Here is a 15,720-nt window from a genome sequence, read left to right as displayed (position 1 = left end):
CTAAAGGAGATCAGTCCTAAATATTCATTGGAAGGACTGATGCTGAAGCTGAAACTCCAATACTTTGGCCACCCTATGCGAACAGCTGATTCATTTGAAAAGACCCTGATGCTGGGAAAGATTGAAGGCAGGAGAAGAAGGGGATGACAGAGAATGAGATGGTTGGATGGCAAAACGGACTCAATGGACATAAGTTTGAGTAAACTCTGGGAGCTGGTGATGGACAGGGAGGCCTGGCGTGCTGCAGTCCATAGGGTCACAAAGAATTGGACATGACTGAACTGTACTGAGAACATCTATATTTCTTTAAATCTACATTAATGAAAAAAAAATACTGTCTTTCAAACTTACTCAACTTGACTACTTTCTCAATTCCATTTTATACTGTCTATTTTAAAAGTATGCACAATTCACCCTCAAAGATAAAATGCTCTTAGTTTATTATCAGTGTGTAATTTATTAATTTATTATTTTATAAGGCAGATAAATTGTGCTTATTATTTATATTTATATAGCTAGTGTTAAGTTGCCAGAGTTGTGTGATAGCAACAGGGCTATTAAATGTGTTGATACACAAAATATTCATTAAATTTCCTAATATTTATGTAAATGAAATCCATATTATGAGTTACCCAAAACACACAATACCATCTAAGTTACTTTACCAATCACATTTCTGGGAGTGGGATTGCAAAGTAATTTCTGTGCTAAGAAAATTGCATATAAATATTCTCCTTCAGAACTTTTTTAATCAAAATAACATAGTAGCAAATAGGTGAAAGACTGAGTCTAAATATATTTTCTAGAAGTAATAAAAATAAGTGCAAGACTCACAATGATATGGACACTTATTCCATATGGTACATTTTTGTGCTTGTGTTGTTTATTACAAGTGCTATTTTTATGAAATATAAAACTTTTACCTGCTCTGGAATGTGTGGTCCCATTAAATCCTTTTAGGCAAAATATTCTATAAAATAATGATTGTTCCTACATTTTGCCAAACATGTGGATACAAGAAAAAGAAATACAGTTAATCATGCAACTGTTTTTAAGCAGGTGGCAATTTGGCATCATGCAGAGAAACCATCTGGTTGATTGACTGAAATTTCACTTTTCATAGATTTCCCCATAGCATATAAATGTCAAAGATTCCCAACATTTCTGAGACACTATCTGTGCTATCATTTTAAAATACAGTGATGTACCAAGTATATTTTATGACCCTAAATAAGCTATTTTAAATATTTCCCAGGTCTAAATTGAGATTTTCTCTTTCTATTTTGCAGGTATGATACCTTGGAAAATAAATAGTTTTCTATTTTCTTTAATTGTATTCTATCCATGTTTAATTCTTCACTTTTTGCCTTTAATCTGACCTGTAGGCATCAGTGACTATTTTTATACTGATATTATTATATAGTTTCAATAACTGCTACTCCCACTCAACAGAGTGATTTAAACTTATTTAATATATCTTTACATGTCTGTCCTTCTACATTCAGGAAAATACCCTATATTTCTAACATCTAATTGGAATACTTGAAAACTAATAAACAGTTGACCCTGGAACAGCACTGGGTTTTTTAAGCATGCCAACATCTGTACCTATGGCAGATTGCTTCCAGAATCAGTTGTGAATACCAAAATCTCCATGCTCTCATGTCCCATAGTCAGCCCTCCTTCTACAACCAGATTTATCCAACAGTGAATTTTCTAATACTAAATTTATTGAAAAAAAATTTGTGTATAGTGGACCCACACAGTTCAAATCAGTGATTTTCATGGTTAAACTATGTATTCCTTACACTTATTTTATATATATATATATACATGTATATATATACATGTGTACATATATACATATTTATAATATATAATAAAATATGTTATAAATGTCACATTTATATAAAATATAGTTTACATTACATACATGTAAAATCACTACTAAAAGTCAGAGAATGTAAGAGAGTATCAGAGAATATAAACCAACAGTAGCGCATTTGAAAAACAACCATAATTATGGAAAACACACTCAAATAAGGGTTTATTTCTACATGTGCACACACACACATTTTAGTTTTGAACAAAATAAGGCTCATATATTAAATACTGTTTCAGAATGTACTTTTTTCCCATAAAATATTTTGAGATAATTTTGCAACAGTAATTCCTTTGTGAATATTTTTTTCTACCCTTAAAGGGAAAAATACAAGTTACTGTGTGTGTTTTTTTTTAAATACATTGCATATTCTGTTACAGGGAGATAGGAAGAAGAGTTTTTAATATTGAAGTAAAATGGACTTTCCATATAGCACATGCTTTTTTTTTTTTTTTTTTTAATTTTCCAGTCGGTTTTGTCATACATTGATATGAATCAGCCATGGATTTACACGTATTCCCAATCCCGATCTCCCCTCCCACCTCCCTCTCCACCCGATTCCTCTGGGTCTTCCCAGTGCACCAGGCCGGAGCACTTGTCTCATGCATCCCTTCCTGGGCTGGTGATCTGTTTCACCATAGATAGTATACATGCTGTTCTTTTGAAATATCCCACCCTCACATTCTCCCACAGAGTTCAAAAGTCTGTTCTGTATTTCTGTGTCTCTTTTTTAATTTAGAAAGTATCTTCTCCCTTTACTATTTATCTACGTACTTGAAGGATGTGCCATTCTCCTACAATAAAGTATATGTTCCTTTGCATGAGAAATGGTTCTATATCTCATTTATCTTTGCATTTCCTAGTAAGGCATAGAGTAGCTGATGCAGTTTTTTATTAAAAACTACATTTTATTAAAAATACCACCCTGTTCTAGTTGTTGAATTCATATATTCATATGAAAATTAGATATTTTCTTTCATTATTCCAAGTGTAATCCAGGGTACCTGATTTTTGGCAACATACTTGTTTGTATTCATTGTGGAGCTAGCAAACTATTTACACTGCTTTGCTAATATGACTGTGTTTGTTTTTAAACAGTTAGATCATTGCTACTTTTAATTATTACTGTTTTTAAACAGTGGATATTTATTATTCTCAATAACTATTATTAAAAATCAAAGGACACTATGATACAAATGAAAACAATATAGATCTTAAGATGTCTATGAATAATTATAAGCAAACAAATTGGACAATCCAGAAGAAATAGAAAAATATCTAAAAACATACAAATTTCCAAGATTGAAACATGAAGAAATGGAAAATCTGGAGAGACTGGTTACTAGTAACAAGATTGAAAATAAGTCAAGCAGAGTAAAATAAGTCAAACAAATACAAATACCATGTGATTTCACTTATATGTGGAATTTTAAAAAATCGAACCCAAATGAATAAACCCTAAACCCTGCAAAACCATACTTATAGACAGAGCATATACTTGTTGCTGCCAGAGGAGAGGAGGTTGGGGGTAGGAAAAATGAATTGGGGGTGGTGTCAGGACATATAAACTTCCAATTATAAAGTACATACTTCATGGGTATATGATCTACACCATGGGGAATATAGTTAATAATATTTTCTTAACTTTGTATGATTACAGATAATAACTAGACTTATGGTGGTAATCCTTTCTTAATATATATAGGCATAGAATTGCTATGGTGTAAACATGAATGTAGTGAAATATTGTATGTCACATACTTGAATAAAAATTAAATATGGCATTTTTCACATGTTGCATACACTAAATACTTAATAATCCTTTCCCTATCTTTGAATGATGATAAACATTTGAAGTTAATTTTCATTTTAAATATATATATATAATATGCTATAAAATATTTTCTTCTTCAATGTGATTTAATCATATAATAATGGGTCACCTAAATGATTTCTCTTACAGGATTTATCTTTTAGAATTTTATAAAATGTATATTCTATGCCATGTTTCTCAGAATCAAATGAGTTGATATTGTACGATTAAATATATGAAGTAGGTAGATTGGAGTGGAATAAAAATATTTTGCAATCAGCAAAATGAACAAGTGGATAAGAAGGCCAAACTATGTTCACATGAAAAATCAATTCAAAAGAGAGGCTATGTTCAATATCTTTAAACTTTGTACGTAGCTTGGAAATTTAAAATATTAAGCACTGATGGTGTCTCTTCTTTAGATAATCCTAATAGTGAAGTAGTGAAATCTTGCTATTTTAATTTGCTGTTCCCTGAAGACTTATTATGTGAAGCATCTTTTCATACATGTATTTGTCATTTCTACATCTTTATTGGTGAAGCACTTGTCAAGATTTTGGCTCATTTTCTTAATGGGGTTGTTTGTTTTCTTATTGTTGAATTTTAAGAGATTTCTGTATATTTTGGATAATAGTTCTTTATCAGATGTGTCTTCTACAAATATTTTTTCCTGGGTGTAGCCCATCTTCTAATTTTCTTGACATAGTCTAGCTAGTACAGAAAGTTTTAATTTTAATGAAGTCCAATTCAAAAATTATTTTTTTCATGGATCACGCCTTTGTCATTGTTATCTAAATAGTTATCACCATACCCAAGGTCATCTACCCAAGGTTTTCCCCTATGTTATCTCCTAGGGGTTTTATAACTTTGAGTTTCAATAATACATTTGGGTTTGTGATCGACTTAAATTAATTTTTATGAAGGGTATAAAATCTGTATCTAGATTTATTTTTTTTAATATGGATGTCCAGTTGTTTGTTGAAAAGACTCTCTTTACTCCATTGTAATGCTTTTGCTCCTTTGTCAAAGATCAGTTGACTACATTTCAAGACTCTGTTTCTGGACTCTCTTTTCTGTTCCATTGACCTATTTGTTCTTTCACCAATACCACACAGTTTTGTAACTGTAAGTCTTAAAGTCAAGTATTGTCAGTTCTTCAATTTTGTTCTTCTCTTTCAGTTATTGTGTTGGCTATTCTGTCTTTTATTTCTGTAATCAGCTTGTGCATTTGATAACTTGCCAGGAGTTTTACTCAGATTTCAAAGAATGTATAGATGATGTTAGTTATAGGTTTTATGTAAATATTATTTAACAAGTTGAAGGAGTTCCCTTTTATTCCTAGTTTGCTGAGTGTTTTTATCATGAATAGGTGTTGGATTTTGCCAAATGCTTTACTGCATATGTAATCATGTAATTTTTCTTTTAATACTGTTGATTTACTTTGAAATATTGAATAAACTTTGCATACCTATGATAAATCCTGGCATAATAAACTTTTGAATAAGTATTTACTACAAATTTTAGTAATAATTATTTGGAATATAAGTGGAATAAGAAATGGAGCCTTTATTTGTACATTTACAATGACCAAGAGTATACTGCAGAAGGGAATAGCCACCCACTCCAGCATTCTTGCATGGAGAATTCCATGGACAGAAGAGCCTGGTGGGCTACAGTCCATGCAGTCACAAAGAGCTGGACATGTTGAGCAACCAACACTTTTCTCAGGATATACTAAGAATGATTCACTCATTATTTAATTATTTCTTACTATTGGCCCATTATCAGTCTTCTCAATTTTATATAGGATAATAATGAAACTGAAAAAGGTTTGTTACTTGAAAAAGGTTAAGAAAATTAAAAGAATGTGATGATATTCAGAATCAAGATGCATCTTAGCAAAATACTTTTTATCCTGTTAGATTGAAAATATTAAGATAAAACTGATCTGATATTATATTTACACTTAAATAACTGGCATATCTTTTAATTTAAATATGTTAAATCACATAAACATGTGTGTGCATATATATAAGCATATTTATATATAAATGTATGTATATAAATTAGATTCCCTATGGAAAAGATATTAAATATGATTTGTATATACACTAAATTGAACATGTTTAAGCAAACATTTCCTGCTGCTGCTATTATTGCTATTGTTGTGTTAATATTATTGAACCCTATAGATGCAATGAAAAGAAATCCTGATTCCATTTGTGGTTTAAACTAATGGTCTTTAAAGTCTTTCCTCCCATTCTGATTTTCTCCTGTTCAATAAAAAGCATGTGAATAATGTTACACTGCAGAGGTGAACATCTCCTTGCTAAAAAAAGGTAATGTACAGTTTTGCCACCCCAAAATGATATGTACTGCAAGGTTCATCTATTTTACCTTTAGAAATTAGGATATTTATTTCAGTGAAAAGAAATTCTTTCTTCATACTCTATATAATATAATAGAATTGTTTCAATCAAAAAGCAATTTAAGTCAACAACCTATTGAACTGTAATTAAAGATTTATGATTCCATTAAAAGGTAATATTATAGTTAATCCCTAATAATAAAGCACTTCATAAAAGTTCAGTGATATACTCAAGCAGGAATACAAACAAGTTTTTTCAAATATTTACTGGGCTAGTGATTTTATTGAAATATTAACACTTGAATTTCAGTAGTATATGAGACTGATTTTATTTTTTTTTCCTTTTTTTTTTCCATTTATTTTTATTAGTTGGAGGCTAATTACTTCACAACATTTGTGGAATTATTATTATCTTTCCCTGCATATATGTGCAGAATATATTTATTGGATAACTGGATATCCTTTGAAAAATATTGTGATGCTTTCTTTTCAATATATTTCAATCTACACATGGACATCACCAGATGGTCAACACCAAAATCAGACTGATTATATTTGCAGCCAAAGATGGAGAAGCTCTATACAGTCAGCAAAAACAAGACCAGGAGCTGACTGTGGCTCAAATTATGAACCCCTTATTGCCAAATTCAGACTTAAACTGAAGAAAGTGGGGAAAACCACTAGACCATTCAGGTATGACCTAAATCAAATCCCTTATGACTATAGAGTGGAAGTCAGAAATAGACTGAAGGGATTAGATCTGATATACAGAGTGCCTGATGAACTATGGACAGAGTTTCATGACATTGTACAGGAGACAGGGATCAAGACCATCCCCAAGAAAAAGAAATGCAAAAATGCAAAACGGCTGTCTGAGGAGGCCTTACAAATAGCTGTGAAAAGAAGAGAAGGGAAAAACAAAGGAGAAAAGAAAAGATATACCCATTTGAATGCAGAGTTTCAAAGAATAGCAAGGAGAGATAAGAGAGCCTTCCTCAGCGATCAATGCAAAGAAATAGAGGAAAACAATAGATTTGGAAAGACTAGAGATTTTGTCAAGAAAATTAGAGCTACCAAGGGAACATTTCATGCAAAGATGGGCTCATAAAGAACAGAAATGGTATGGACCTAACCGAAGCAGAAGATATTAAGAGGTGGCAAGAATACACAGAAGAACTGTACAAAAAAGATCTTCACAACCCAGATAATCATGATGGTGTGATCACTCACACTCACCTAGGGCCAGACATCCTAGGATGTGAAGTCAAGTGGGCCTTAGGAAGCATCATTATGAACAAAGCTAGTGGAGGTGATGGAATTCTAGCTGAGCTATTTAAAATCATTAAAAAATAATGCTGTTAAAATGCTGCACTCAATATGTTGGCAAATTTGGAAAACTCCAAATTTGGAAAACAGAAGTGGCCACAGGACTGGAAAAGGTCAGTTTTCATTCCAATCCCAAAAAAGGGAAGTGCCAAAGAATGTTCAAAGTACTGCACAATTGCACTTATTTTGCATGCTGACAAGGTTATGGTCAAAATCTTTGAAGCTAGTACATGGAACAAAAACTTCCAGATGAACAAGCTGGATTTAGGAAAGGCAGAGGAACCAGAGATCAAGTTGCCAACATTCATCATATCATAGAGAAAGCAAGGGAATTCCAGAAAAACTGCTTCTTTGACCATGCCTAAGCCTTTGACTGTGTGGATCACAACAAACTGTGGAAAATTCTTAAAGAGATGGGAATACCAGACTGCCTTATATGCCTCTTGAGAAACCTGTATGCAGGTCAAGAAGCAACAGTTAGAACTGGACATGGAACAACAGAACAGGTTCAAAATTGGGAAAAGAGTATATCAAGGCTGTATACTGTCACTCTGCTTATTTAACTTATATGCAGAATACATCACGTGAAATGCCAGGCTGGATGAATCACAAGCTGGAATCAAGATTCTGGGAGAAATATCAACAACCTCAATTATGCACATGATACCACTCTAATGGAAGAAATGAAGAGAAACTAAAGAGCCTCTTAATGAGTGTATAAGAGGAGAGTAGATTCGCTTGCTTCAAATTCAACATTCAGAAACCTAAGATCATGGCATCTGGGCCCATCACTTCATGACCAGTGGGGGGGATGGAAACAGTGATAGCCTTTATTTTCTTGGGCTCAAAATTCACAGCAGATGGTGACTGCAGCCTTGTAATTAAAAGATGCTTGATCCTTGGAAGGAAAGCTATGACAAATGTAGATAGCGTATTTTAAAAAGCAGAGACATCACTGCACCAACAAAAGTCTGTATAGTCAAAAGTATGGCTTTTCCAGCAGTTATGTACAGATGTAAGAGGTGGACCATAAAGAAGGCTGCGCTTCAAAGATTTGATTCTTTCAAATTGTGGTGATGTAGAAGTCTCTTGAGAGTCCCTTGGACTGCAAGGAGATCAAATCAGTCAGCCCTAAAGAAAATCAACACTGAATATTCATTGGAAGGACTGATGCAGAAACTCCAATACTTTGGCCACCTGATGTGAAGAGCCAACTCATTGGGAAAGACTGATGCTGGGAAAAATTGAGTGCAGGAGAAGGGCCCAGCAAAGAATGGCTGGATAGTATCACTGACTCAACAGGCATGAGTCTGAGCAAACTCTGGAGATACTGAAGGACAGAGAAGACTGGCGTGCTGCAGTCATGAGGTTGCAAGGAGCTGGGGATAACTTAGCTGATAAACAGCAACAAATGGATTTTTTTTTTAACCAGTTGCAAAGAATATCTGAAGCAATGCTCAAAAAATAGCTTAAACCTTGGATAATAGCTAACTAAACTTTAACTCAAAACTGAGAAAAAAATCAAGATTTCATTTTGAGCTCTATAATGACTAAGCTATCTAACTATCAATAAATACAAAATAAGACTAGTAAAAAGGATCTTCTTTAGCAAGACTAGAGAACCTTAGGAGTACTGACTAGATTAAGACAATATCCTAGGTAGGCCTGGAATTCTAGAGTGGCTCATGCTTATGCTCAGTCACTCTGTTCTGTCTGACTTTTTGCAACCCTATGAACTGTAGCCCACCAGGCTCCTTTGTTCATGGAATTTTTTAGGTGAGAATATTGGAGTAGGTTGCCATGCCCTCCTTCAGGGTATCTTCTCTACTCAGGGATCAAGCCCATGTCTCCTGTATCTCCTATATTGCAGGCAGATTCTTTACCACTGAACCACAGGGCCAGTCCCAAGTAGAGGTATAACGTTTAAAATTTCATGGGGTATGTGGCCTTTTCATTGTCTTTTCCTTCATTTCTTTCAGAAATCTCCTAAAATCAAGAAGGACAAAAATATGAAATGCAATGTATATTTGGAACAATAACAGGAAGAGTTGTATATTCTGACACTATTATATGGGGTAAGTCTGTTAAATGGAGGTCAATTTATTCATAGGTAATGGTTTGGAAAGATGTCAACAAAAGGTACCCATGGCTGAAAACTTCAGACTAGTATGATTGAGGCATTTCTCCGAATTAAGTGAGACAGTTTGAGATTCAAAACCAAAATTGCTTATTTGAAACAGGGGACATATATTATGGCTGTGACAGTGTTTCCTCTTTCCAACCTCATTTGGCATGAAAAAGCTTCAGGAAGTTGTCTATGTATGAGCAATTCCAAAGAGAAGTCATTAAAGAAAGTATGTTCTGCAGGGAGGCTGACTGGTGGGGAAGAACCATATTGCATTATAAGCAGTAGCCTATAAGCAGCTGACTATTGGCAGAAATTAAGATTAAGAGACTATACTTAAATAGTTGCTTTCATTTCACAAACAAATCTTTCCTTTACTATTATATCACCCTAGTTGTCCTGATCAATGTTGGTTAGGAACTAATTACATTATTTGAATACAAGTAAAATGAAAAATATCAACCATAGAATCAATAAGATGTATGGACAAAATAAAATAATGAACATCCAAATGGTTGTACTCACTGGAAAGAAAAAAAAAAAAAACCTACTACAGAGAAATGTAAGCACTGTGACCAAAAATTTCATCATTACACTTTTAGAAAATATATAATAAGTCAATGTCATTTTACTTTTGTGAAAAATTTTAAGGGACAATATATCAAACTAGAGAAACTAATGGAACTCTGAGAAAAACCATAACAGAAAAATCTATCTTAGAGGAAAAAAATTACCTGAGGTAGCATAAAGGATGCAATATGGGGGATGAAAGAGACAAGTGAAAAAATTCACAAAATAAAAAAAAAAATTAAAAGAGTCAAAACTACATGAAAGTCAAGAACACTTTTGATGAGAAAGTATTGAAATCAGGAATTGAAAATACATACTTAATCTTCGGGAAAAAAATCAAGTAACCAACTTAAAGCTATCTAATAAAGCTATTTAATTTCAAAACTTATCAAGAATTAAAGGGAAAAGTGAGGAAGCTTCACAGATATAATTACATTCTGCAATCAGTTGACTTTAGGTTAATAAAAGGAAGTTTATCTTGTGTGAGCATGATCAAATCAGTTGATCCTCTGAAAGAAGGCTTAGTGGTAAAGGACAGACTCTCTTTCCTGAGGCAAGCTTTATCCAGCTGCAAGAAAACCAATCTTTCCAACAATGCATTAAGTTGAAGAGGATCCCAAATCCTTTGGTTAACACTGCAAAGATAATCTAATTGTGCGTGTTTGCTGTAAGTCAGAATTATTAAGCAAAAGTATGATGTGGTCATCATCAACTCAATGGACATGAGTTTGAGACAGTGAAGGATGCCTGATGTTCTGCAGTTTCATGGGGTTGCAGAGAGTCAGACACAACTGAGCAAATGAACAAAATGATGTGGTCATAATGAATCCAACCAACACAGAGAACTGTACTGAATTGAGTAGAAAGCTGAAAACTGTTTTCTATCATATTTACCTTCTAGCATAAAGGAGTTTAGTGTTCATCAACTTATATTGCTCAATAGTTGTTATCTCTCTTTTCCTTCTGTTGTCTGAATTTTTATCAAGCTATTTAATCTATGAGTTATATTTTTGCAAAATTGAATTGATATGATATTTGTGGCATTGAATAGCCATATAAAATGTTAATGAGTTACAAAAAATTTTTTTTCCATAAGCCTGAAATTCATCAAATTGCCAACATACTTTGGATTATAGAAAAAGCAAGAGAACTCCAGAGAAATATCTACTTCTGCTTCATGGACTATGCTAAAGCCTTTGACTGTGTGGATCACAACAAACTGAAAATTTCTTCAAGAGATGGGAATACCAGACCACCATACCTGCCTCCTGATAAATGTGTATGCAGGCCAAGAAGCAACAATTAGAACCGGACATGGAACAATGGATTGGTTCCAAATTGGAAAGGAGAACATCAAGGCTGTATACTGTCATCCTACTTACTTATATGCAGAGAACATCATGCAAAATGCCGGACTGGATGAAGCACAAGCTGGAATCAAGATTGCCAGGAGAAATATCAATAACCTTAGATAGGCACATGACACCAAGTTTATGGCAGGAAGCAGAGGAACTAAAGAGCCTCTTGATGAGAGTGAAAGAGGAGAGTGAAAAAGCTGGCTTAAAACTCAACATTCAAAAAAAGAAAAGATTATTGCATCCGGTCCCATTACTTCATGGCAAATAGATGTGGAAGCAATGGAAACAGTGAGAGACTTTATTTTCTTGGTCTCCAAGATCACTGCAGATGATGACTGCAACCATGAAATTAAAAGATGCTTGCTCCTTGGAAGAAAAGCTATGACAATACTAGACAGCATGTTAAAAAGCAGACACGTTACTTTCCCGAGAAAGGTCCAGCTAGTCAAAGCTATGGATTTTCCAGCAGTAATGTATGGATGTGAAAGTTGGACCATAAAGCTGAGCACTGAAGAGTTGATGCTTTTGAACTGTGGTGTTGGAGAAAACTCGAGAATTCCTTGGGCTGCAAGGAGATCAAACCAGTCAGTCCTAAAGGATCAGTCCTGAATATTCATTGGAAGGCCTGATGCTGAAGCTAAAGCTCCAATACTTTGCCAGCTGATGTGAAGAACTAACTCATTGGAAAAGACCCTGATGCTGGGAAAGATAGAAGGCAGTAGGAGAAGGGGACTACAGAGGATGAGATAGAAGGATGGCATCATCAACTCAATGGACGAGTTTGAGCAAGCTCTGGGAGTTGGTGATGGGCAGAGAAGCCTGGCATACTCCTGTACATGGGGTCGCAAAGAGTCAGACACAACTGAGTAACTGAACTTAACTGAAGTCTGAAATTCATAATTTAGATTCTCATGTTTTCTATCATTTTATAACAGTGTTTTATGTCAGAAACACTGGTGCATGGAGAATTGAAATGATACATGGAAATGGAAAAACATGCTCTATATTTCTTAATATATGCTCAAAGTTCACATGTTTTTGAATGTATGTAGAGAACACATGATGTCTTTGATGTTCCCAAAAAGTTTAAAGACAATAATAAATGTGTGATGTACAGAAATGGGCACTCTTTGCTGATGCACTGATGTTATCATGTAAACGTCTTTATACAGTATCTCATTAAGATCTCCAATGTTTCAATAGTCATAGTCATTATTTGTTATCCTTTTGAGGAATATGGGATTTTAAATTGTTTCAGAGCAGCTGTTCAAAGAAGCCACTTGAGTAGTGAGGGTTATTACTGACAGTCTCAGCATGATGATTGCATTACCGTGTGCTGGAATATGATTTTGAAAAATGAGAAGTACTCTATCTAGGAAGAGAGGAATGACTTGCTGTTTGTTTCTGAATAACTCAGTCTGCCACATGTTAGGTTGGAATAGATACAAAAACCCAGTTTATTGAAACCCCAGTAAAAAGTGTCAATAAAGTAAACTACAGGAAATCTGAGGTTTGATATGCATTTGGCGAATAATTGACAGAATTTTTAAAAGTGAAAAAAAATCAGTGGAATAAGATCCTCACATGTGATTGTTACCAAAGATATTTTATTATTATTATCACAACTTATTTCCTTCATTTCTAGAATGAATACAGTTCAGGTTCTTCTTCCTGTCTCTTGGTTGTTTTTCAGAAGTTGTCTGATAATTTTTATTCTAACAGTTCAACTTTTATTTTAAATATCTTAGGAAGATACAGAACATACCCTACTGCTATAAATTATTGTGAAAGCCAATTTCTCCTTTTAATAAGTATTGCTTGATGTAATAATATTATGTGCATGCATGTATGCTAAGTCGCTTCAGTCATGTTCGACTCTTTGTGACCCCATGGACTGTAGTCTGCTAAGCTCTTCTGTCTATGAGATTCTCCAGGCAGGAATACTGGAGTGGGTTGCCCTCCTCCAGGGGATCTTCCTACCCAGGGATCGAACCTGGATCTCTTCTGTGTCCTGCATTAGTAGGCAGGTTCTTTACCACTAACACCACCTGGAGAGCCCAATCATATTATACATCTATAGTTATATTTATAATGGTATTATATATCTATACTTTTCTGCAAGAAAGCTCCATCAAAATGGTCAAGCAATTAAGTTTACTAAATGGTTTAACTTTATGATGTATATACTATTGTAGTCTAATTTTACAATCATTCAAACTAGTTTAGATATTCCTTCCAGATTCTATATTTTGGCATAGCCAAGAAAGATAAATGTTACCTATATCTTTTATATATATAAATGATTTACATATAAAGAAACCATATGTATTTTTTCCAAGATAAGAAATACATAATACCACCTCAGGGGGAAAATGTAGAATGACACTAAAGGATGAATACATTCCTCTCTTTTCCTCTCTCCAATCTTCCACCTTGCACACTGAGCCCAGAGCTCCCTGTAGGACCAGTTGAAGTAGTTTTTGCAACTACATTTCAGTTCAAAATTGTTTCTTTCTGCAATCTTAAGACATTCCCTGTTCAGTTTCTTACACAAATATCCTTTTCCTGGAGTCTGCACCAGCAAATCTAGTCAGTGACTCAAAAACATATAAACATGCTCACATATATGGACACACCCACTTCTTAAACACACAGACATAGAAATATGACACGTCTATGTTTTGTTGCTTATCTTCCCCCTACAGGTATTTTCATGTAATCTGAGTGTGTCTTGGGGAATGGGGAATAGTGCTGCTCACCCTAGAGTCTTCCTCTGGCAAATACAATGTTTTCATGATTGAATACTCTCTAATTAGTGCAATTCTGGAAAATAATGAGTTTACCATAAAGGAGTTGGTTTTTTGAATCAGGTGGCCAAATTATTGGAGCTTTGTGCTACAGTCTAAGGTATCACAAAGAATTGGACATGACTTAGTGACTCAACAACAATACCATAAATAGTAATGTTGAATGGCAGGTCAGATAAAGGAATAAAGCATAAATAAAGCTGGCTTTTTTGTTCTCTGACTTGGAAAAAACTTTTTATTTAGTTTTAGAGTAGACTGTTTTTACCATATGGTTGCCACAAGCCATGTGCAGCTACACATATTTAAATTTACATTAGTTAAATTTGGGCTTTGGACCCCATGGACTGTAGCCCACCAGGTTCCTCTGTCTATGGAATTTTTCAGGCAAGAATACTGGAGTGGGTTGCCATTTCTTTCTCCAGGGATCTTCCCAACCCTGTGATTGAGCCCAGGTCTCCTGCATTGCACGCAGATTCTTTACCAACTGAGCTACCAGGGAATTCCCTTATATTTAAATTTGTATTAATTAAATTTAAGTGAAATTTAAAACAGTTTAATTTGAAATTTAAAATTTTAAACCTCCCTAGTCATATTTGAAATGCACAGAAAACACACAAACTACCACACTGAGTTTTCAGATTACAGAACACCTTACTATCAAAGAAAATCCTATTGAAAAGTATTAAGAGGTAAAATGCCAGGCAAATGCTGTCCTTTAGACATGTCAATCTTTATCGAATTTTGCCATATCTGAATGATTGTTCAGAAGTTGTAATCTCAAGGAAAGGTGCTCAGCAGAAGGATGGTTGGTGATGGTGTTTAAAACACATTGAGTACCTAAAATTATTTTGATTCTAAAAAGAAAGGCAACCATTGGAGCATCCTGAAAAAAAGTCAAACTACATGAACAGATATTTGTAAAAAAAAATTTAAATTTTGTGGTAAATTGCCTTTGTTTAAAAATATATTAGTTGAAATTAATAAATAAGTACAAAGAACATCTGTAAATCATTCAACTGTTCCCAAGATACTTCTATTAAATCCCAATTACTAGGTAGAAAAGCACAGCTCTTACATGCTCAATAGTCCCCCTGCAGCTCTGTGCACACAAAAAGGATTACTGCTGAACTATGTATGTGTGTATGTAACTATATATATATATACATAAAACATATATATACACTACATATATAAATCTTGGGTAGCAAGAAAGTTAGGGCTATATATAGGCATGGACATGTTACATAAAAATATAGCAGATATGTATCAGTGCACATTTGCAATAGGACCTACACTTGTTAACCTCAGTTCTGACAAAACGTGGTCCACTGGAGAAGGGAATGGCAAACCACTTCATTATTCTTGCCTTGAGAACCCCATGAACAGTATGAAAAGGCAAAAATATATCACAATGAAAGCTGAACTCCCAAGGTTGGTAGGTACCCAGTATACTACTGCAGAAGAGTGGAGA

General features: G+C 34.1%; 1 long non-coding RNA gene across 1 annotated transcript in view; it reads left to right on the top strand.

The window, feature by feature from the left end:
* Positions 1 to 15,720, top strand: part of LOC122687421 — a 125,450-nt gene that overhangs the window by 103,061 nt on the left and 6,669 nt on the right. Inside the window, exon 2 of the long non-coding RNA XR_006339140.1 lies at positions 9,369 to 9,464. This is a non-coding gene — a long non-coding RNA (uncharacterized LOC122687421). The remainder of the gene's footprint in view (positions 1 to 9,368; positions 9,465 to 15,720) is intronic.

This window comes from Cervus elaphus, chromosome 31 (assembly GCF_910594005.1).
Source record: "Cervus elaphus chromosome 31, mCerEla1.1, whole genome shotgun sequence".
Lineage (NCBI taxonomy): Eukaryota > Metazoa > Chordata > Mammalia > Artiodactyla > Cervidae > Cervus > Cervus elaphus.
This window is presented reverse-complemented; position numbering and strand designations above follow the sequence as displayed.